Below are 22,200 nucleotides of genomic sequence, written 5' to 3'. Positions count from 1 at the left end.
GCCACCTGCTTTTCTTATATTGTGGTTCTCTGTGGTTCCTTCAATAGTCAGCCCTTCTTAGGTTCACTCTTGGAATAGGGGATCATCACCTCCCCATCATATCGAGTGCATTGGAATGCATTCAATGCATTTTGCATGCATTCAAAGTCCGGTCCCTGTTTTTGCTTTACTGTGGAATCTCTGTTTGTATTTTCTACCTCTGTCGAGGCTGGGACTGAAGATACTTGAGATGATATTTTACGTTCAGATTCAGGTTGTTTTTGTTTCTTATCCGTGACACAGCTTCACAACCATGAGTTCTGCAGCCTTTCATCTAAGGCACAAAATGGCTCAGTACCTCTTGTTACAAGGCCTGGATGGTACCAAGGAGACCATGGTGATACTGGGGATCCAAGGAGACCGTGGTGACACCATGGAAACTCATGGAACCATGGGCATTGTGACAACAGCAGGGCTTCATGGAACCAAGGAGTCAATTGGGACTCTACCAAACCTCATGGAACCAAGGGCCCATTGTGACACTGAAGAACTTCAGGGACCCAAGAGTCTCTTGTGACACAGGGGGTACTCGTGAAACCATGGAGACCATTGTGAACCTTCAAGACCTGATGGAACCAAACCATACTGGCACTTCTGAGCCTTGGAACCAAAGGGACCACAGTGACACAGTGGGGCCCTGTGGAACCAAGGGGCCGTGGGGACATTGTGGAGTGTCATTGAACCAACTGCCCATGGTGACACTGCAGGGCCTGATGGAATCATGGGCACCATTGTAACACTGCAGGGCGCCATGGAAGCAAGGGGCCATTGTCACATGATGGGGCCTCTTGGGATCCAAGGGCAGTTGTGATACCATGGAAATTATGGCAGCTGTGGCACCATGAAACCAAGGAGACCATTGTGACCCTACAGGGCCCCATGGAACTAAGGATTCATGGAACAGTGCAGGACACATGGAACCGAGGGGCCATAGGGAAGCTGTGGAACCAAAAGAGCCCATTGTGACACTGTGGGCCCCCATGGATCCAAAGGTCCATATTGACATTGCAGGGGCTCATGGAATTAGATGAGATTTATAGTCCTTGCAATTAAAATGTGGACCCACATCTGGAGAGCCGGACCTCACCATCTGGGAAACTTCTTCCTTCTTTCAGAAACCGAACCACCACCATCTGGGGATACTCCTTTCTGGGAAACATCCTGAGAAAAACTAAATCACAATAGTGTATAGAATTGTGAGGTAAAAATTGGGAATAGAAACTGCTGAGAAAGCTGATGAGTACCCCTATAAATACCCGTAAGCCTCAACTATGGGTGTGCAGTTGGAGGGAAAACCTCCCCGACGGTACCCAGCGCTGTATTGCTCATGCTTTAACATATTAATTAATAAATTGATTGTTGCTTGAATATTGGGCTAGTCAAGCTTCTCATTTATAACACAGTGTTCAGTGGATGCTCAAGGGGTCTCTGTACCTCATGCCCTGGGAATGCTTGGGAGGGGCTGGGGGGGTTGTCCCTGTCCCTGTCAACCCAGGCCATTCCCCAGGGGTGTCCCTGTCCCTGTCACCCCAGGCCATTCCCCAGGGTTGTCCCTGTCCCCATCACCCCAGGCCATTCCCCAGGGGTGTCCCTGTCACCCCAGGCCATTCCCCAGGGGTGTCCCTGTCCCTGTCACCCCAGGCCATTCCCCAGGGGTCTCCATCATTCTCACCCCAGGGAATGCCTGGGGGGTCTCCCTCCCTCTCTCCCCTGTGCCAGGGGGTGCTCGGGGCAGTCTCTGTCCCTCTCAGCCCAGGGGATGCTCGGGGCTCTCTGTCCCCTGGCCCTGGGGGATGCTCGGGGGGTCTCCATCCCTCTGGCCTCAGGCAATGCCTGTGCAGGGCTGGGCACCAGGGGCTCTGTGTCCCTCTCACCGCTGAGGCTGCTCGGGGCTGGGGGGGCTCTGCCACCTTCTCACCCCTGGGGAGGCCGGGGGGGTCTCTGTCCCTCTCAGCCCTGCTGGGACCCCACCCAAACATCATCAGGGCCACAGGGACAGAGACACCCCCAAAGCCCCAGAAGGGCTGAACCTGGGATTTGGTTTGGGGCTGAGGATTTAGGAAGGGGCTGGAATTGGGGCTGGGCTTGGAGTTGGGGCTGAGATTTGGATTAGAGCTGGGATTGGGGTTAAGGCGAGACATGGGATTGGCTTTAGGGCTGGGGTTGGGATTGGGTCTGGGGCTAGATGAGTCTGGGACTAGGATGTGATTTAATACAGAACTGTGAGTGTGTCTGAACATGGAGTGAGATTGAGACCAGGATCAGGGTCAGGTTTGGGACTGAGCTCACCCAGAGCAGGACAGGGGGGATGTCACTGCAGGATGTCCCTGGCATTGTCCCAGCCCTCCTCAGGCACCTCCAAACATCGGGGGCAGCTGGGTGCCCCAAGATCCAGGTGCTCCCACGCTGCCCCTCAATACCAGATGAGCATTCCCTGAGGGCAGCCCTGACTGTGACCTTTGGGGCTCTGGGATCAGCCCTCACATCCCTGTGGGAGCAGCTGCAGACAGGATGAGAGATTTCCCCCCTTTCTTTCCTGTGGGAGGATGAAGCCCGGCTGCCATTTTCTTCTGGTGTCTCCTCCTTTCCTCAGCTGAGGATGTCAAACTCCCCAGGAGCAGGAAAATCCCCATTCCCTGTTTGCCTGTGGCTGCAGTCTGGAACATCCACCCAGAATTAAGGACTTTCTGACAGCCCTGCTGAATGACAACGGCAAAAGGTTTGTGAGAAGGGGAAAAAATTGTATTTTGATAGGAAATAAAAGGGGCAAAATTATTTCTTTCTCTCATATTCCTTTTCAGTCAGTTCTGGTCTGTTTTCAGAGTGCCACCTTCTCAGCTGGTTGTGCTTGTGTCCTCCTTGTTATAAAATTGACTCAAAACGAGTAATTTCCAATCAAAGAATTTATTAATTATTGAAGCAGTTATACTACGTAAGCAAAGGCTCAGCACTGGGCGACAGGGGAGTCTCTGCTCCACCTACTGCCGCCCCAACTAGTTTCTGATTCAGTCCTTTTATCCTCTCTATCCTTCAGGAGTCCATGTTATCTCGGAGTTCTCTGCGCCTGCGCTGGTTGTTGCTAGAGGGTCATCCTGCTGTCTCCTGGTGGTCGGTGATAGAAGGCTGCGGAGTCTTCCTCAGCTGTGTCTTCTTCACCCTATGTCCTTATTTGGTGACTTCTCCGTGGAAAATTACCAAAATCTTATGATTAACGCAATATGTGTCCTATCAAGCTTAAGCAAGCAAATATCCTGTCTTGCAGACTGTTTATCTGTCCCTGCCCCTTCCCCAGCTTTTCCCTGGTCGTTATCTCTGTGAGTTATCTGCTTGTACCATTTGTCAGCGGGAAAGGTTTCCCTGCTGGGTGTTAATCTGCCCCTGCCCTTTCCCCAGCCTTTCCCTGGTCGTTATTTCTGTGAGTTATCTGCTTGTACCATTTGCTGGGTGGGACTATGTGTGGGCTCCTGCAACCCCTCCCCTTCCCTGGTATCCTTGTGGCTCATATCTCATGAAGTAGTACAGAAATAGTCAGCAGACAACTCTTGTAACACACTGGTCTCTTTTTCGTGATGAACAAAATGTAGTCCTTCATCTCACTCCTTTCTCTCCTGCCTCTCTTTGCCTGCTCTGTTTCTCTCTCAGTGTCTCCCTTGACCCAGGGCAGCTCCCACCAAAGACCCTGCCCTGATTTAATTCCCCATCCAGGAGCTACAACAACCATGGGTGAAGTTATGAAGGCTGGCAGTGAAATGTCACTGTAAGATCTTGCTCCACTTGGCTTTTGGCTCCTTCTTGAGAGCTTTGCCTTCCAGGGCAGGAACATCTTTTCCTGGCTGGGAACTGGAATTCCAGCCCCTGGCAGTGTGTGCCATGGATCCCAGAGGGGCATTCCCGAGGTTCCCAGGGTGCTGCTCCTGCCGTGCCTCCCAAGGAGCTGTGCAGGGCCAGGGGACAAGGTCCAGCAGCTCTGTGGGCTCCCAGAGCACACAGCAAAGGTGGCTTTGATGGACATTTCCCAGCACCTTCCCCGCTGGAAGCAGAGGGAGGGAGGAAATGGAAGCGAGTCCCCGACAAAATCTTGGAAGGATTGGGCTGGGAAGGGACCCTGCCCATGGGTTACGATTTCGCGAGGGAGAGACGCCTCTGCCCCAGGGGAGTGCGAATGAGAGCGTGGGAACGCAACCTGTGGATCTGCTCGAACTTGGATTGAACGGAACAAGAAATGGGAGGAGAGAGGGAGAGAAAGAAATCGGGAAGAGATCTCAGAGAAAGAAAGAAATAGGAAAGAGTTCTCAGAGGGGGAGAAAGAAAGAGGAAAAGGCTCCGGCCCGGACTCCGCAGCTCCCGGGGACACCCGCAGGGCTCAGCGCCTTTCACAATTCCAGCCAATCAGAGGAGGCGCTGAACAATTTCCAGCCAACCAGAGCTTTTCTCGCCGGTGACTCACCGGTTGCCAGGCGGACCCGCAGAGCCCAGCGGCCCCGGAGCGGAGTTTGGGGCTCGGGCCGGGGGCACGGATCCGCCCCGGGGGGGGTCCCCGAGCCCCCTGCCCAGCCCTGGGGCCGATCGGGGGCTCCCCCACCCAGCAGCCGGGGCTGCGGGGCCGCGGGGCAGAGGGGTGGGAAAGGGGGGTCCGGGCTGGCAGCGGAGGAAATGCGGGAGGAAGAGGAGGGAGAGGAGGAGCAGGAGCGGGAGCGGGAGAATCCCGGCGCTCGCAGCGCCCGCACGCTGAGCCTGCAGCAGCCCCTGCCCCGGGAGCATCGCCCCCAGCCCCGAGCCGCAGGTGAGGGCGAGGCCGAGCTCGCCCCGGCTCCAGACAGGGGTGTCCGGGAGGATTTTTTTGGTGCGTGTTCGGAGCCGGCAGATCCCAGACTCGAGCCCCGGGTATCTCCGGGCTCCCTAAGAGGAGCTTTTTCGGGGGCAGAGGAGCCGCGATCGCCCCTTGGGAGGGTCCCGGGGGTCCACGTGGGGATGGCCCGGTACCGACGGGGCGGGACATTGGTTTTGGGGATCCCCGTGAGAGCCGGGGCTGTGGAACGGGGGACCCCCGGGGCGGGGAGAGGGGAAGGGGCGATACCGGAGCTGGGGCACCCCCGGCAGCCCGGAGATGAGGCGGGGACGGGACCCCCTGACCCTGACAGGGGCGCGTCCTGGGGTGACTTCATGATGCTCGTGCCCCATCGGTCTGTTTAGCCCAGAAATGAGTTCTGCACCTTTAAGGCTGGTTCTGAGAGCCAAGGGGAGGAGGAAGAAGCTGCAGTTTGTTTTCAGACACTGCACTCACTCCTCCACATTCCGGCTCCTGGATGGACAGAGAGCAGGACAGAGCTCTCCTTTGCTTTTAGTTAGTTTTTAGCTCTCTGAGGCAGAGAAGTTCCCTGGACTGTGGTTTTTCTTTTTCTTTGGAGCTGTTTAAACCTGCTCTGCACTGAACACCCAGAACACCACCGGCAGCTCCCGCCTGTGGCCCACCTGGCGGAGCCTGGGCCCTGGCATTTCCAGCACTGCAGAGACTGAAAAGAGACGGATAAGAGACTGATAAGAGACTAATAAGAGACTGATAAGAGACTGATAAGAGACTGAGTGAGCTGAGCTACAGCCCAAGGAGGAACATTCCGAGTTCATCATCTCTTTTGGAGAAGCAAGAAGTCTTATTGTTTAATATTTCTCATTTGTTGTGCTGGTGAATGCTTTGCCTGCTAAATAAACAGATTTTTTTTCGCTTTTCTCCGAGGAAATCTTTTCTCGATCCAGCTGCGATAGGGGCTGCTTGTATTTGCTTTGTAGAGGAAAATCTTTTGGAGATTTTCTCCCAAATTTGCCATAAACCAGAACGGGGTGTTGGGAAGAGGGGGGAGCCCCAAGTGGCTGGTCTGGGGTGAGGTTGGAGAAGGGGACCCCAAACCCCCCAACATCCCTAAGTAGGACCCTGGAGAGGGGGGATCACAACGACCCCTGAGGATCCCCAGCAGCCCTGAGATGGGGGACCACCAGAACCCCAGAGGGATGAGACTGGACATGGGACACTCCTGGTGGCTTTTTTTGATTCACTCTTGATTTTTGGAGGATTTTATGGATACCAGATGACTCCTAGAGATGGACTTGTGTGGGCGGAATCCCCAACCGAAGGCATTCACACCTTGTTTTTCCCCAAACCAGGATTTTCCCCAAACCTTCCCACAGTGACATCCCCTCCTGTCCTGCTCTGGGTGAGCTCAGTTCCAAACCTGACCCTGATCCTGGTCTCAATCTCACTCCATGTTCAGACACACTCACAGTTCTGTATTTAATCCCATCCCAGTGCCAGACTCGTCTAGCCCCAGACCCAATCCCAACCCCAGCCCTAAAGCCAATCCCATGTCTCGCCTTAACCCCAATCCCAGCTCTAATCCAAATCTCAGCCCCAACTCCAAGCCCAGCCCCAATTCCAGCCCCTTCCTAAATCCTCAGCCCCAAACCAAATCCCAGGTTCAGCCCTTCTGGGGCTTTGGGGGTGTCTCTGTCCCTGTGACCCCGATGATGTTTGGGTGGGGTCCCAGCAGGGCTGAGAGGGACAGAGACCCCCCTGGCCTCCCCAGGGGTGAGAAGGTGGCAGAGCCCCCCCAGCCCCGAGCAGCCTCAGCGGTGAGAGGGACACAGAGCCCCTGGTGCCCAGCCCTGCACAGGCATTGCCTGAGGCCAGAGGGATGGAGACCCCCCGAGCATCCCCCAGGGCCAGGGGACAGAGAGCCCCGAGCATCCCCTGGGCTGAGAGGGACAGAGACTGCCCCGAGCACCCCCTGGCACAGGGGAGAGAGGGAGGGAGACCCCCCAGGCATTCCCTGGGTGAGAATGATGGAGACCCCTGGGGAATGGCCTGGGGTGACAGGGACAGGGACAACCCTGGGGAATGGCCTGGGATGACAGGGACAGGGACAACCCTGGGGAATGGCCTGGGATGACAGGGACAGGGACACCCCTGGGGAATGGCCTGGGGTGACAGGGACAGGGACACCCCCTGGGGAATGGCCTGGGGTGACAGGGACAGGGACACCCCTGGGGAATGGCCTGGGGTGACAGGGACAGGGACAACCCCCTAAACCCCTCCCAAGCATCCCCCAGGGAGAGTGGAACAGAGACCCCTTGAGCATCCCCTGGGCACTGGAAAAAGTAAAGTTGTTTCTTGACAGAAATCAAACTTAACCCTACAGAAGATGCCTTGAATTTGCTCTTCCCACAAGCCACTTGTGGTGAACACACAAACAAAACCAAAATTTAATAAACTGACAGTAGAAGCGATTTTGTGGCAATTCCAATTTCCATTGGTCCAGCACAGCTCCAGCTCTGCTGCTGCCACATTCTGATAAAAGAAAAGTGGAAATTCGGCCCAATACATTGCGATACCTCTTTTATGAAAAGATTAGGAAAAGGAAGGGAAAGCTCTGTGTAGATGTCACAAAGGTGACAGGGACAAAGAAAAAACTTATTCTTAGATTTGGAAAAGCCCCCGGCCTTTGAAAGAGAAAAGGGGGGACAGCCACGGAGTGACAGGGACAGAGACCTCCCCTGGGGCAGGGCCAGTGTGACATTGTCCCCTGTGTGTGTGGCCTTCCCAGGGTGGGGGTTTTACACCTGAGCCAGTTTGGGTAAGGGGGGTGGTGTTCACCCCCTGAGCAGGGATTCCCCCACTGTTTCAGGCTGCAGCGTAAGATGGAACCAAATGCATGTTTTCAATCCCCATCTTCATCAACTGCTATAAACAGGTGGGGCAGTGTTCTTGATCTCTTCCATGCCTCAGCCCTGATAATGCCCTCCAGGGGAGATATCTTCTGGGAATGGGCCATTGAGTGTCACTGCAGGACTGATCAAATTCCATCCTCCCATTGTGGGATGCTCCGCCCAGGGGCAGGATCCAAGCATTCCTACCTGCATATAAGCTGAGCCTTGCAACACCAGGAGCAGCTTGCCTACTGGATTCCCAGAGGACAAGAGCTCCAGAACCACCACTGGACCTCTAGAGGAAGACCAGACCCTTCTACAGGATCACTGCTTGGACAGAATCATGTTCATCACTCCCACAGGACTGCAGCCACCATTTAATGGGACTGCAGCCACCACCCTGAGCAGCAACAGGGTGTCAGGTTATATCCTGACTCTGTCAGTTTAAGGCAGTGTTTCTGTAGCATTGCCTTGATCTTCTTTTCTTATGAAATTGTAATTCTGGTTTAGACTCTCCCCCAGGTTTGCCTTGAAACCAGTACAAAATTCAATGCGCTCATCCCTTGCTTTCCTCCCAGAACAGGATTTCACATCCCCAAACCTTTGCCAGATGGAGGAGGAGGCTGCAAGGAAGAGGAAGGAGCCCCGGGACACTCAGGCAGGTGAGGAGGAAGTCAGTGCCCCTTTCCCCCTCTCTCCTGCTCCATCTCCCAGCCCAGCACAGCCCCCGGCTGCAGGACAACCCTGCTGCCAACCCCGTCCTGCTGGGGATGCACTGGGGCGATCTCCTTCCCCTTCCCTGTGGCACGGAGGCAAATCCCATCCTCTCCTTGTCCTTCCTCTCCCCAGGAAGGAGCTGAGCATGGAGACCAGAGAGGAGAAATCCCCACAGCAGAAACTCATGGATGAGGCCATTTTGAGTGACTCCAGGGCACAGGAATCCAATGGGGAGGAAAATCCCCAGAGATCCCACAGGAGGAGGGGCTCCAAACCCAGCCCAGTGTGCTCTGAGGAGGAAAGACCCACCCTGAGCCTGGAAGGTGGACAGAGCTTCAGCCAGAGCTCAGAGCTGGTGGTCCATGGGCAGCTTCACGACGGGGAGAAGCCCCACAAGTGCTTGGAGTGTGGGAAGAGCTTCAGGCAGAGCAGCACCCTGATCAGCCACCAGATGATCCACACTGGGGAATGGCCCTACGAGTGTGGGGAGTGTGGGAAGGGCTTCAGCTGCAGCTCTGCCCTCATCATCCACCAACGCATCCACACTGGGGAGAGGCCCTATGAGTGTCCCCAGTGTCAGAAGAGGTTTCAGACCAGCTCCAGTCTCCTCCAGCACCAGCAGATTCACACCGATGAGAGGCCCTTCCGCTGCCCTGACTGTGGGAAGGGCTTCAAGCGCAACTCCACCCTCATCACCCACCAGCGCATTCACGCTGGGGAGAGGGAGAGGCCCTACGAATGTCCCCAGTGTCAGAAGAGGTTTTACACCAGCTCTGATCTCCTCCTGCATGAGCGGATTCACACGGATGAGAGGCCCTTCCGCTGCCCTGACTGTGGGATGGGCTTCAAGCGCAACTCCCACCTCATCAGGCACCAGCGGATCCACACCGGGGAGAAGCCCTACGAGTGTGGGGAATGTGGGATGAGCTTCCGCCAGAACTCTAACCTGATCTCCCACCAGAAGACCCACACCAGGGAACGACCCTATGAATGTGGGGAATGTGGGAAGAGCTTTAGGCAGAAGTCTCTCTTGATCTGCCACCAGAGGATCCACACTGGGGAAAGGCCATACAACTGTGGGGAATGTGGGATGACCTTTAGTAGGAAGACCCAAATGATCATCCACCAAATGATCCACACAGGGGAGCAGCCCTACAAGTGCCCCGAGTGTGGGAAGAGGTTTCACACCAGCTCTCAGCTCCTCCAGCACCAGCGCATTCACACGGATGAGAGGCCCTTCCTCTGCCCCGATTGCGGGAAGGGCTTCAAGCACAGCTCCACCCTCGTCACCCACCGGCGCATCGACACTGGGGAGAGGCCCTACGAGTGTCCCCAGTGTGGGAAGAGCTTCACCAGCAGCTCTCACTTGAGCAGACACCAACGGAGGCACCAGTAAAAGAAGCCCTGCACATGCCCAAACTGCAGGAAGAGCTTCATGCACCGCTCCAGCTTCACCCCCCTTTGGAGACCCCACGTTGGGAAGGGCCCTGGTGATCCATGTTCCCTGTAATCCATGCTGCGTAGACACCTGTCCCTTTTCCTGCCCCTGCCAATGACCTGATGTGGGATTGGAGAACATGAGGGTCTGGCCATGGCCCTGTCATTTCATTCACTCCCACCTCAGGTCATTGCCAGGGGCAGGAAAGGGACTCTCTCTCTCTCCCCCTGAGGAAAAGGGTGTCCTTTCCAGACAGGAGGAAATACATTGCCAGGAAGAACTAGTTGTTGATGTTGTAGTTTTCTCTGTAAATAGTTTTACTTATCCCTTCTGTTATCAATATTGTTTTTGTTCCTGTTTGTTCTTTATCTCATTGCAGTTCCCAATAAATTGTTCTTATCCCAGCCCGGGATCTTTGCCTTTTGTGCTTTCCACAGGAGGCGGGAGGGCAGCGAGGGCAGCACGGTTTTAGCGGGAGCAGGAAATTGGGGAATCCCATTGCTGAAGCCCGGCCCGTGGAAACCGAGCATCCCAGCTGGTGCCAGCCTTGGTGTCCATGGCAACCACCCCTGGCATGGGGTCTCCATGGAGCTGCCAAGGGACTGAGCATAGCAACAGGGGGCTGGTGATGGTTGCTATGGAAACTGCCCATAGCAACAGTGGACTGGTGATGGTTTCCTGCTAAGGATCAGATTTGTCACAGGCCCTCAGAGGGGTTCCATGGGGACATTCCTAGAGTCTCCAGGCTGTTCCAGAGCTGGAATGTCACACACAGAGACAGGGGCTCCATGGAGATGTCCAAGGGCTTTCTGGGATGGTAAAGAGCCCTGTGGTCAGAGGCAGTCACAGCCATTCCATGGTGACGTCCCAGGAGTCCCCAGGCTGCCAGAGAGCTGGGATGTCCCAGACACTCACATGGGTTCCTGTGATGGGCACAGTGGGAGCTTCAGGCAACATTTATACGAGAAGCTCCTGTTAGGTCACAAGGTCCAGAAATGATCCCCAATGCTCCCCATAGACCCCCAAATGTCACTGTGTAATCAGTGTTCCGTGGTTTCTTTCCAATGGAAAACACCCATCCTTATCCTCCCGGTGTCCATGTCTGAAATTGGGATTCCACCTCCAAAATTCTGTATATCCAAGGGTTACTCCCAGGCACAATCTGCCAGTACCATCAAGCCTGGCTGGCCTTGACCTCTGGTGGCTGTCCCTGCAACACTGGGGCTGGGTCCTTCCCTTCCCATGGAGATCACTGGGACACTGTGGGGACCTCTTGGAACCAAGGGGATCCTTGTGGCACCACTGGAGCCCATGGAACCAAGGGGCCATGGTGACCCAGCGGGGCTTCATGGAACCCAGAGACCATTATGGCTCTGTGGGGCCTGATGGAACCATGGAGACCATTGGGACCCTTCAGGGCCTGGTGTCACCAAGGGGGCATTATGGCACCTCAGGGCCTCAGGGAAGCAAGGGACCATTGGGACACTGTGGGACCCCATGGAACTGAGGGAACATTGAACAGGTCTGGCTGGCTTGGCCTCCCAGGGGCCACCTGACAGGTCTGGCTGATGTTGTGATGTCAAGGAATGCCTCTCATCAGCTCCTGGAACATTGGGGCTCCGTGCTTTCCTTGCTATAGAAAAGAACCGTCCCTCTTTTTAAATGTCCATTGCCAAAATTGGTATTCTCTCTAAAAATTTTCCTATATGCAAGGGTTTCTCTCAGAAAAAAAACCTGCCACTTCTGGCTGGCCTTGTCCTCTGGTGGTCACTCTCTTCTGCCTGGCAATCACTGGAGCTCTGTTCCTTCCTTCCTACGGAAAAGAACCAACCTTCATGTCCAGGGTCCATGGCCAAAATTAGAATTTGGCCTCCTGTCCTAGGGTGACGTTATGATGCTTGTATCCCCATTCATGTGTTCTGTTAATGTTGGATATTATGTTCTGTACCTTTAAGACTGGCTCTGAAGCGGGAAAGTTTTGTTTTGGTTTTCTTATCAGCCTGGCGGGACACAGAGACTGCAGCTTTTGCTTTTGCTGCTTTTGCTTTTTGCTTTTGCTCTCTCGCTCTTGCTTGCTTCGCTTCTGCTTGCTTTTGCTCTTTAGCTAATTCAGCTAAACTGTCCAATTTCTTCCTGGACGGTTTCTCCTTTCCTTTTTCTGACCATTTCGAACCTGCTCCGGACTGGGACCTGGGAAACACCAAGAGTCTGCACCTTCTGGCCTGCAGCAGCTGCCCCAGTGCCAGAGGGACTGAGAACAGAGTGACCACCCCCCAAGAGAGAGTTTCTGAATTTGTCATCTTTTTTCAGAGCAGTGTCATCCGGTATTGTTCATTTTGTGTGCTGGGGGGTGCTGTGCTCGTTAAATAAACAGGTTCTTTCCACTCCTCTCCGAGGAATCCTTCCCGAACCGGTTGGGGGGAGGGGCTGCGTGGGTTTGCTTACTGGAGGAGCCCTAATTTGGAAATTCTCCTCCAAATTTGCCGTAAACCTTGACACTTGTTTAACACCTGAGCTAAATTGTTTTACTGTTTTAAACCTGAGAGATGCCTTCTTTTGCCTCCCCATCCCTGAAGCCAGCCAGAAAATTTTTGCATTCGAATGGGAAAGCCCTAAAAGTGGGCACAAAACCCAGCTCACATGGTCAAGATTGCCCCAAGGCTTCAAAAATTCCCCCACTCTGTTTGGGGAGCAACTTGCAAAAGATCTTGAGTCCTGGGAAGCTCCACAGGAAGAAGGGAGGCTGTTGCAGTATGTGGATGATCTAGTAGCCACTGGGACAAGGGAAGCATGTGTGGCCTGGACAGTAAGCCTTTCAAATTTTCTAGGACTCCAAGGATACAGAGTATCAAAGAAAAAGGCACAGGCAGTGAAACAGAAGCTGGGCAATGGACTTTAGGGCAGGGGAGCCATATGCCAAACCCTGAAACCCCAAACGACAAAGGAGCTCCGAGCCTTCTTAGGCATGGCAGGGTGGTGCCGGCTGTGGGTTTATAATTATGGACTGCTCGTCAGACCCCGCTATGCTCTTATTGCCAATGGAAACAGAGATCTCCAGTGGACAAAGGAACGCACACAGGCCTTTTACCAGCTAAAGAGTGCCCTCATGTCAGCTCCAGCTTTGGGACTTCCAGATATAAGTAAACCATTCTTTCTATTTTCCCATGAAAGACAGGGAATTGCCCTGGGAATACTGGCTCAGGACTTGGGTCCATACCAGAGGGCAGTTGCTTACTTCTCTAAGCAACTGGATGCAACAGCCAAAGGATGGCCAAGTTGCCTCAGAGCTGTGGCAGCAGTCGTGCTGAATATTCAAGAGGCACTCAAGTTTACCCTGGGACAGAAAATGACTGTGCTGGTGTCCCACACAGTGTCCGCAGTACTGGCAGTGAAGGGCAGGCACTGGCTTTCACCACAGAGGTTTTTGATGTACTAGGCCATTATGGTAGAGCAAAATGATGTAGAGATAGTGGTGACTGATACTGGCAGCCCAGCTTCTTTTCTCAGCGGAATCAAGGAGAAGCAGTGCACCACGATTGCCTGGAGACCACTGAAGCTACTTACTCCAGATGCCCAGACTTGAAAGACACTCCTCTGGACAATGCAGAGACCTGGTTCACTGACAGGAGCAGCTGCATTGCCAGTGGAAAGAGACATGGTGGGTACAGTGACTACCTGCAGAGAGGTAATACAGTCTGGACCCTTACCAACAGGTACCTCTGCACAGAAGGCCGAGATAAATGCACTGACCCGTGCCTTCGAAATGGCAAAAGGAAAAGAAAATAAATATCTATACAGACTCGAGGTATGCATTCAGACTCATGCATGCACATGGAGCCATCTGGAAGGAGAGGGGACTGCTAACCTCACAAGGAAAGAAGAGACCATCCGGCTGTTGGAAGCACTTCAGCTGCCTGAAAAGGCATATTAAGGCACACCAGAGAGTGAGCTCAGACTTGGAGGAAGGAAATGAGCTGGTGGATGGAGAGGCAAAGAAAGCAGCAAAAGGTGAGGTAATTATGGACAGGTTTTCTTTGAAGGTAAGCCAGAATATAATAATACTAATCAAAAGAGACATGCAACCACAAGGGGTGGGCTACCATTGAAAGAGAGCTGGTAATCCCTTCCCATTTTTGTGGTCACTAGTGAAGGAGGAGCACTAGAAAACACACTGGGGCCTAACTACTTAAAAGCTTTATAAAGTGTGGCTCCTTTCCCAAAATGACCAAGGCTTCCAGTGATACAGAGTGCATGGAAATGAAGTGTTGACTTTGAAGTAGGAGTTTCCACAGGCTTTCTAGAACACACATCTGATTGAAAGAATCGTTGTCAGGAATTTATATGCCTCTATTACTCAGGTAAACCGACAGTGTGATCCTTGCCTCCAGACTAACCCCAGGGCGAAACTCGGTCAGATTGGGAGAGGCCATGGGCCTGGACAGCAGTGGCAAATTGACTTTTCAGAACTCCCAAGGAAAGGGGGATATCGGTATTTACTGGTATTGACAGATACATTTTCAGGGTGGCCAGAAGCATTCCCCACCAGAACTGTCAAAGCTCGAGAGGTGACCAGAGTATTATCACAAGAAATAATACCATGCTTCAGAGTTCCAGCCACAATAACCTCAGATAGAGGATCACATTTCATTTCCAAAGTAGTGCAACAGATTAGTAGCCACCTGGGCATAGATTGGGAACTTCACACTCCATACCGCCCCCAGTCAAGCAGCCAGGTGGAGAAAATGAATCATTTGATTAAGCAGCAGATTGTAAGACTGGGGCAGGAAGTTAATCTACCCTGGCCCCAAGCTCTTCCACTGACACTATTACAAATTTGAACTAAACCTTGGGCTAAAGGAAAGCTGAGTCCTTTTGAAATGCTTTATAGAAGACCATATGGAATACAAGAGGGAATGTCCACCCACACTGGGGAGGTAACACTGGCCACCTACACAGTGGCTTTAAGCAAACAGCTCAGAGAAATTGAGAAACACGTGGCTGGAACTCGGAGCAGGGAGCTAGATAGACCAATACATAACATACAGTCTGGAAATTATGTATAAGTTAAGCCTCTTGCAGAAAAGACTTTGGAACAGTGGGTGTGGAGAGCTAGGGATCTGCGTGCGGAAGATCTCGGGCTGTATGGGTAGATAAGAAGCTCCCCCTCACCCTGCAGTCTGACCTTTGCTCTGTACCCAGCCACACCCGGCCGGACATGAGCAGAGGGAAATGACACAGACTGCCCAAACCATAAATACCCCTGAGACCCCTCAATAAACGCCATTTGCTGTCCACCACATTGGTGTATGTAGCATTGGACCGAGTGACCCTGGGCCTTGGGTCACCGTGCCGGACCTCCCGAACCAGGTCGCTAGGCCATAACGGCAACATCTGGTGCCGAAACCCGGGAAAATCGCAGCGCCCGGAGTTCGGGATTTCGCCTGGACAGGGGACCGGCGGCTGCACAGCAGGCCTAGTGCAGCGGGGGGGACGCCCCCGGACCAGCGTTGACCATGGAAGCCATAGCGAAGGTCGTAACTCAGATGCATGCTCAATGGGGGATTGATTGTAAGCTAAAAGATTTATGTCTTGCTATACCGAGACTTATTAAGCTGGGGGCGATAGACAGCCCGGTGGATATTCTCCATTCGGAGATATAGGATACTTGTACGAAGGTTTTAGCTGAGGAGACTATGTCCTCAGGCTCAGGGAAAGCTCTAAAGTCATGGGGCAGAGTCGTGCAGGCTCTGCAGAAAGCTAGAGAAGACCAGGAGGCCTGGAAAGCCGCGCAGGCTTGGCTATTAGCCACGCCGCAGTTGGGGGTGGGCGCGGCAACGCAGACCGCGGAGGGCTTCGATCAGATCGGCACCGTGGAACCGCGAGCGCCGGATTCCCCCGAGCAGACCGCTTCACCATCAGAGGGGGGGGAACACGCGCGGGCGTTTTGGCGGGGGTTAATGGAAGAAGCGCTGGAGGCGGCGAAATTGCTGGACCCCAAAGGGGTGGATAAAAGCGCACCCCCTCCATATCCGTTTGAAAATGGCGCCGAACCGCATGTTCAGGGCGGAAAGGAGAACACGGGGGGCGGAAATGCAGTCAGCCTGCTTAACAACGCATGCGCTGGCGAGCGGGGGGACGGGGCGGCCCCCACGGAGGAGCGTAAGGCCAATCAGAGCACTCAGTTCACTTTAGGTCCTTATAGGGCAAGGACCTCCCCCAGAAGGAGGCGGGGGGACCCCAGGGGGAGGGAACGGCCCGACCCCCGCAAGAAGGGGCGGGGTCGGAGCCCGAGAAAAAGGCAGAGCAGCCCAGAAACATCCGGGCAGTCGACTTCCGGCTCGGACTCGGACTCGAGCTCCGAGCTCGAGAGGGGATCGGGGAGTTCCGACTCGGATTCGGGTTTTAACAGAAGGAGAGCAGCAGCATACAAGGTCACTAGCCACAGCGCTCCTGCATGGGTGAAGGAGATATCGGAGAAAGATCGAACTCCACTTACAGACTGGCGGAAAATAAAAATAGCGTGTGCTGAATGGACTCCGTCGGCAAAACTGGTGTTCCTGGTTCGGGTGGGGGGAGCCGGCGGGAATCAAAGGACCTATTCCCCGGTAAACCCGAAAGACGTGCAGGCAATTATTAAAGCAATTGCAGATAGGGGAATTAATTCTGCCATGGTTTCCACACTCATTGACAGCGTTTTTGGAGGGGATGACATGTTACCTTTTGATATTACGCAGACTTGCAGAATGATTTTTGATGGGGCAGGGATGATCGTTTTTAAGCAGGAATGGGAGGATAACTGTATTAAGCAGCTGGCCCTGGTAACAGGGGCAGACCATCCACTGCACGGCTCCAGCATACAGAGGCTAATGGGCACAGACCCTACAATGATCACCCCTCAGGCACAGGCTGAGGGCTTGCGGGCACATGAGGTTATGACAACAACCCGTGCTGCCCGAGAAGCCATCCGTGTTGCTTCCAAAGTAATAGCCAAACCGTCGCCTTGGTCCACAATAAAGCAGAGTGAGAGTGAAAGCTTCACTCAGTTTGTGGATCGTTTACAGGCTGCCTTGGACTCCTCAACATTACCCTCAGAGGCAAAGGGTCCTGTGCTGGCAGAGTGCCTGCGCCAGCAATGCAACTCAGCCACCAAAGACATTTTAAGATCACTGCCGCAAGGGTCTAATCTAGCTGCCATGATCAGACACGTTGCAAAGGAAGAACACCTAGCTCCCATTCAAGCAGCAGTTCACACTGCAATAACGAGTGTCATGGCATGCTTTAAGTGTGGCCAAGCTGGGCACGTGGCAACAAACTGCCCCCAGTCAGGGCACCCACCAGCAGCTGCTCTACCACGCCACGGGAGACCTAGGGGACCATGCTGGGCATGTGGAAAGAAAGGGCATTTAGCTAAGGAATGCAGATCCAGGCATCAGGGAAACGGGAGAGGGAGGGGGCAGCCGGGCCGTATCCAGCCTCCTCCCACCTGGAACATGCAGCGGCCCAGCTACAGCAACCTCCAATGGGGCACACGGCTCTCATGCCCACCACCTCCACCCCCTCAGGGAATGACCAACTTTGTCGCCCAGCCAATGGCTCAATCGAACCCATCTGCACCTCAGGAATACCAAGAACCGCTCCCTGGGGCTGAGGCCCCTGGGTGGCTTTGGCCATGAAAGCATGGGAACGGGACCCATGGGTGGCCTTCGCCGCGAAGGTGGGGAAACACCCACTGATCGTGTGGGCAGTGTGTCGTCTCCACAACAGCTCCGACGACTCGGCCATCTGCCTTCCCTTTTGGGTGGACACAGGGTCAGATGTCACCGTCATCCCAGACATACATTGGCCTCGACCATGGAAGCTAGAAGTAGCCCCCATGGTGGGCGGAGTTGGAGGGCTGTCCCGAGCCCACAAGAGCACCCAACCAGTGGCAATAACCCTCTGCACCGAGAGAGGACCGGGAAGAACTATCACCCTCACTGCATATGTGATGTCGGACTGCCCACCCTTGCTAGGGAGGGATGCCCTAGCCCTGCTGGATGTTAGGGTGACAAATTTATTCTAGGGGCCACTGTCGCATACCCGCCATTGCCCATCAAGCTGACTTGGAAATCAGCCGACCCAGTGTGGGTCGAACAGTGGCCCTTGTCAACGCCTCGAATGACTGCCCTCATTGAGTTAGTTAGCCGTGAATTACACAAGAATCATATAGAACCCTCCACGAGTCCATGGAACACTCCGATCTTCGTAATACCTAAGCGGTCTGGTGAAGGCTTTCGACTCCTGCACGACTTGCGAGAAGTGAACAAGAGAATCCAGCCTATGGGCCCTGTGCAAACTTCGCTGCCCATGAACTCTGTGATACCAAAAGGACAACCCTGTGCAGTGCTCGACATCAAAGACTGCTTCTTTTCTATTCCCCTGCACGAAGACGACAAGGAGTGTTTCGCCTTCTCCATCGTCTTCCCAAACAGCCAGCGGCCCAACCTACGCTTCCAATGGAGGATGCTTCCACAAGGAATGCTCAACTCCCCGACTATCTGCCAGATCACCGTGGACCGAGCGCTAGCACCAGTCCGGCAGAGCAATCCGACTGTAACCATCGTGCAGTACATGGACGACATCCTGATCGCCGCACCATCCACGAGACAAGTGGACCAGCTGGTGTCTACCATCTCCGAGACCTTAAGGACAAATGGCTTTGAGGTAGCGAGTGCAAAAATAAAAAAGGGACAACATCTTACTGGTGACAAGATGCTCAGAGACATCACCACGCCAAACGCCCCGTCCTTTGTGCTTCGCGTCACCGACCTGTTTCCGGGACAACAAAAGGTAGACCCCTATTCTTCACACGCCACACACATGTACCTATCCTACTGGTGCCCAGCCTCAAACCCAGGAAAAAGTTATTGCAATTGCCCAGGGTGGGGATACTGTGGGCACTGGGGCTGTGAAACAATAGTTACAGACGCCAGGCCGTCAGGACCTGGGTGGGACCCACAAGAGCCCGACAGATTCCTACAGTTCACCTGGGCACCCGCAGGCTGCAAAACACCCGTCTTCCTCCAGGGAAGTTTCTATCGAAACCACCATAAAGTCCCCAAATTCCAGAAATGCACTCACTATAACATGACAGTTTTGCAGCCGAATCACCCTAGCTGGGCTGTGGGCAAAGCATGGACAGTAGTCCTTCAAGGGTCAGAAAAGTGGGTGAATGTGCGAATTACCAGACTCCAACCGTCAGCACCCAGAGCAGTTGGGCCCAACAAAATGATCAAAAGCACACAGAAAGGGAGAAACATGACCTACCCCAAAGCCTTGCCCACAAGGGTCACCGACGTCCTGACTGGCGATGAGGAAGCCTTCCAGATAGGCCAATCAGCCAGGTCAGGCTCGAACCCAATCCTTCGCATGTTAGAAGCTACCTTTCTATCCCTGAATGAATCTAACCCTAACATAACCGATTCCTGCTGGCTTTGCTACGATGTTAAACCCCCCTTTTTCGAAGGAGTCGCTTTAGATACCCCCTTCAGCTATTCCACAGCCGATGCCCCTCGCCAGTGCAGATGGGACACACCCCGCAAAGGAATTACCCTGAGTCAAGTCACAGGTCAGGGCAGATGCTTTGGCAATGCAACCCTAGCTAAGCGGAAAGGCAACGTCTGCACCGAAGTAGTTGAGCCCGACAGGAAGAATAATAAGTGGGTAGTCCCATCCACATCTGGGATGTGGGTTTGCCAGAGATCTGGAGTGAGTCCCTGCGTGTTTCTTGCCAAATTCGGTAACTCTAACGACTTTTGTGTTCAAGTTCTGATCGTCCCTAGGGTCCTGTACCACTCAGACGGAGAGGTGTACCACCTTTTCGAAGAAAACAGCCGGCTCCACAAGAGAGAAATATTAACAGGTATAACTATTGCAATGCTGCTCGGCCTAGGGGCGGCTGGAACGGCAACAGGTGTCTCAGCCCTAGCAACTCAACACCAAAGACTGTCCCAGCTGCAGATGACCATCGATGAGGACCTGCAGAGGATCGAGAAATCCATTTCCTTTCTAGAAAAGTCAGTCTCCTCGCTCTCAGAAGTGGTCCTGCAGAACAGGCGAGGACTGGATCTCCTGTTCATGCAGCAAGGGGGCCTGTGTGCCGCCTTGAAAGAGGAATGCTGTTTCTATGCTGACCACACAGGAGTCGTTAGAGACTCCATGGCAGAACTCCGAAACAGACTGGCTCAGAGACAGAAAGACAGGGAAGCCCAACAGGGCTGGTTCGAATCCTGGTTCAATCGATCACCATGGCTAACCACCCTAATTTCTACCCTAATAGGTCCATTGGCAACGCTGCTTTTAGCTATTACCTTCGGGCCATGCCTGCTGAACAAGCTAGTCTAATTCGTTCAGGCCCGCCTAGAACGGGCTAGCATCCTGTTCGTGGGACAGCAACAATTCCTGTGAATTCAACAGGGAACACTGCCAGTCACGAGAGACTTGCCTGGCAGAAACTTACTCAGGTTTCCCAAGACCCTTTTCCCTAGTCAGATCTCAACCTCCTACCTCATTTCAGTGCCTATGTATAGGACTACCTCGTTCATTTGTAAAAGAGGGGGGGGAAGTGTGGTAGGTAAGGGACAGGCGTTCGGAAGATTTCGGGCTGTGACGGAAAATTACAGGACTCCTTCTGCACCTCTCCCCATAGATAAGGATCACTCTTGGAATGTAGCCAAACAGGTAGCCCCCCTAACCTATGGATGCAATTTTCACCCAAATGGTTAATGTTTTGCTTTCTGCTATGAGTAGGGCGGTCACTGCCACAGCCTGAATGCAGGTTGGCCACCTCCGGCTGACAGGGTCTGGCAGTTTTGATAAATAGGCCACTGGTTTCCTGGATCCTCCCCAGTCCTGGGCTAACACTCCATGTGTTATCCCTTTTTCTAGATCCACAAACAGATAGAAGGGTTTGTCTAAGGCAGGAAGACTCTGTGCCAATGCACTGACTAATTTTTGCTTTAAAGCTTCAAACTTCTGTTCATCGTCTTTTTCCCACCTAATCTCTTCTTCTGCTAACTTTTCATACAAGAACTGGATGGCCTGCATGTATCCTTCAATCCATAGCCTACAATATCCCAACAGGCCTAAAAACCTTCTGACTTCCCTCTTAGTTTTTGGCAGTGGGAGTGAAACAATCCCTGTAATTCTCTCAGGGTTCAGCCGCCAGCTCCCTTGACAAATCACATGTCCTTGGTATTTTACTTCTCTCTCTACAAATTGGAGTTTCCCTTTTGATACCTGAAGTCCTTGGTCCCCCAGAAAGTTTAACAACACTATGGTGGATTCCCAAACTTCTTTTTCTTCCTGTCCTGAGAAAAGGAAATAATTTACATATTGGATAATCTTTATCTCAGGTTTGATGGAGAAGAGTTGTGTTACTTCTCCTAGGGTTTGACTGAAGAGGTTGGGGGATTCGGAAAACCCTTGGGGTAACCCAGTCCACTAAAGCTGTTGCTTCCTCCCAGAATCAGGGTCCTCCCATTCAAAAGTAAATATATCCCTACTTTCCCCTGCCAGTGGACATGCCCAAAAAATATCTTTTAGGTGTATGACAATAAACCAGTGGTGTGCTGGGGGGACATTACTCAGTCGTGTTGAGGGGCTAAGCACTACTGGGTACCGATTCACTGCTCTTTTGTTCACTTCTCTCAAATCTTGGACAAGCCTGTAAGTCCCATCTGACTTCTTTACTGGCAATATGGGTGTATTATGGGGGGACATACATGGTTCTAAGGTCCTGTCCTCAAGTAGGTCCTGGATCAGTGGCTGCAGTCCTCGTCTCCCCTCCAGGGAAAGTGGATATTGTCGTACCTGGACTGGAGAGCTGTCATCAATTAATTTTATTACTATAGGTTTCATGTTCAATTTGCCTCAATTTTTTGGTTTTGCCCACACCATCTCATGAATTTTGCCCTCATCCTCTTCCCCTAATTCAAGAAGTTTAACCACCATTTTTCCTTCCTCTGGGAGTACTCGAATGCTTAACTGCACTTGTAAATCTCAGTCTAATAGATTGCATCCTGCTTCTTGAACTAATAGAACATCTCCAATTCCTACATTATTTGCCCCTTCAAACTTTACTTCCTTTATAACTGAGACCTTGCACCCCTCCCCTTTTGCACCTACTACCTGCATGGTATCTTGACCCTTTTTGCACCCCTTTGGGATTCTACAAACACAAGTTCTTTCAGACCCCTTGTCTACTAAGAATTCAAATTCTTCCTCCTGGGGATCTATTTTTAAAGTTATCAAGGGCTCCTGATGGTATT

At 53.1% G+C, this 22,200-nt stretch overlaps 1 pseudogene; it reads left to right on the top strand.

Moving 5' to 3' along the window:
- The first annotated feature begins 325 nt into the window (after positions 1-325).
- On the top strand, positions 326-9,964 carry LOC143692627 (uncharacterized; annotated as a pseudogene).
- Positions 9,965-22,200: the final 12,236 nt, after the last annotated feature.

The sequence above is a fragment of the Agelaius phoeniceus genome (assembly GCF_051311805.1).
Source record: "Agelaius phoeniceus isolate bAgePho1 chromosome W unlocalized genomic scaffold, bAgePho1.hap1 SUPER_W_unloc_2, whole genome shotgun sequence".
In the NCBI taxonomy this organism is placed as follows: Eukaryota; Metazoa; Chordata; class Aves; order Passeriformes; family Icteridae; genus Agelaius; species Agelaius phoeniceus.
The sequence above is the reverse complement of the archived record's forward strand: the minus strand, read 5'-3'. Positions and strand labels throughout refer to the sequence as shown.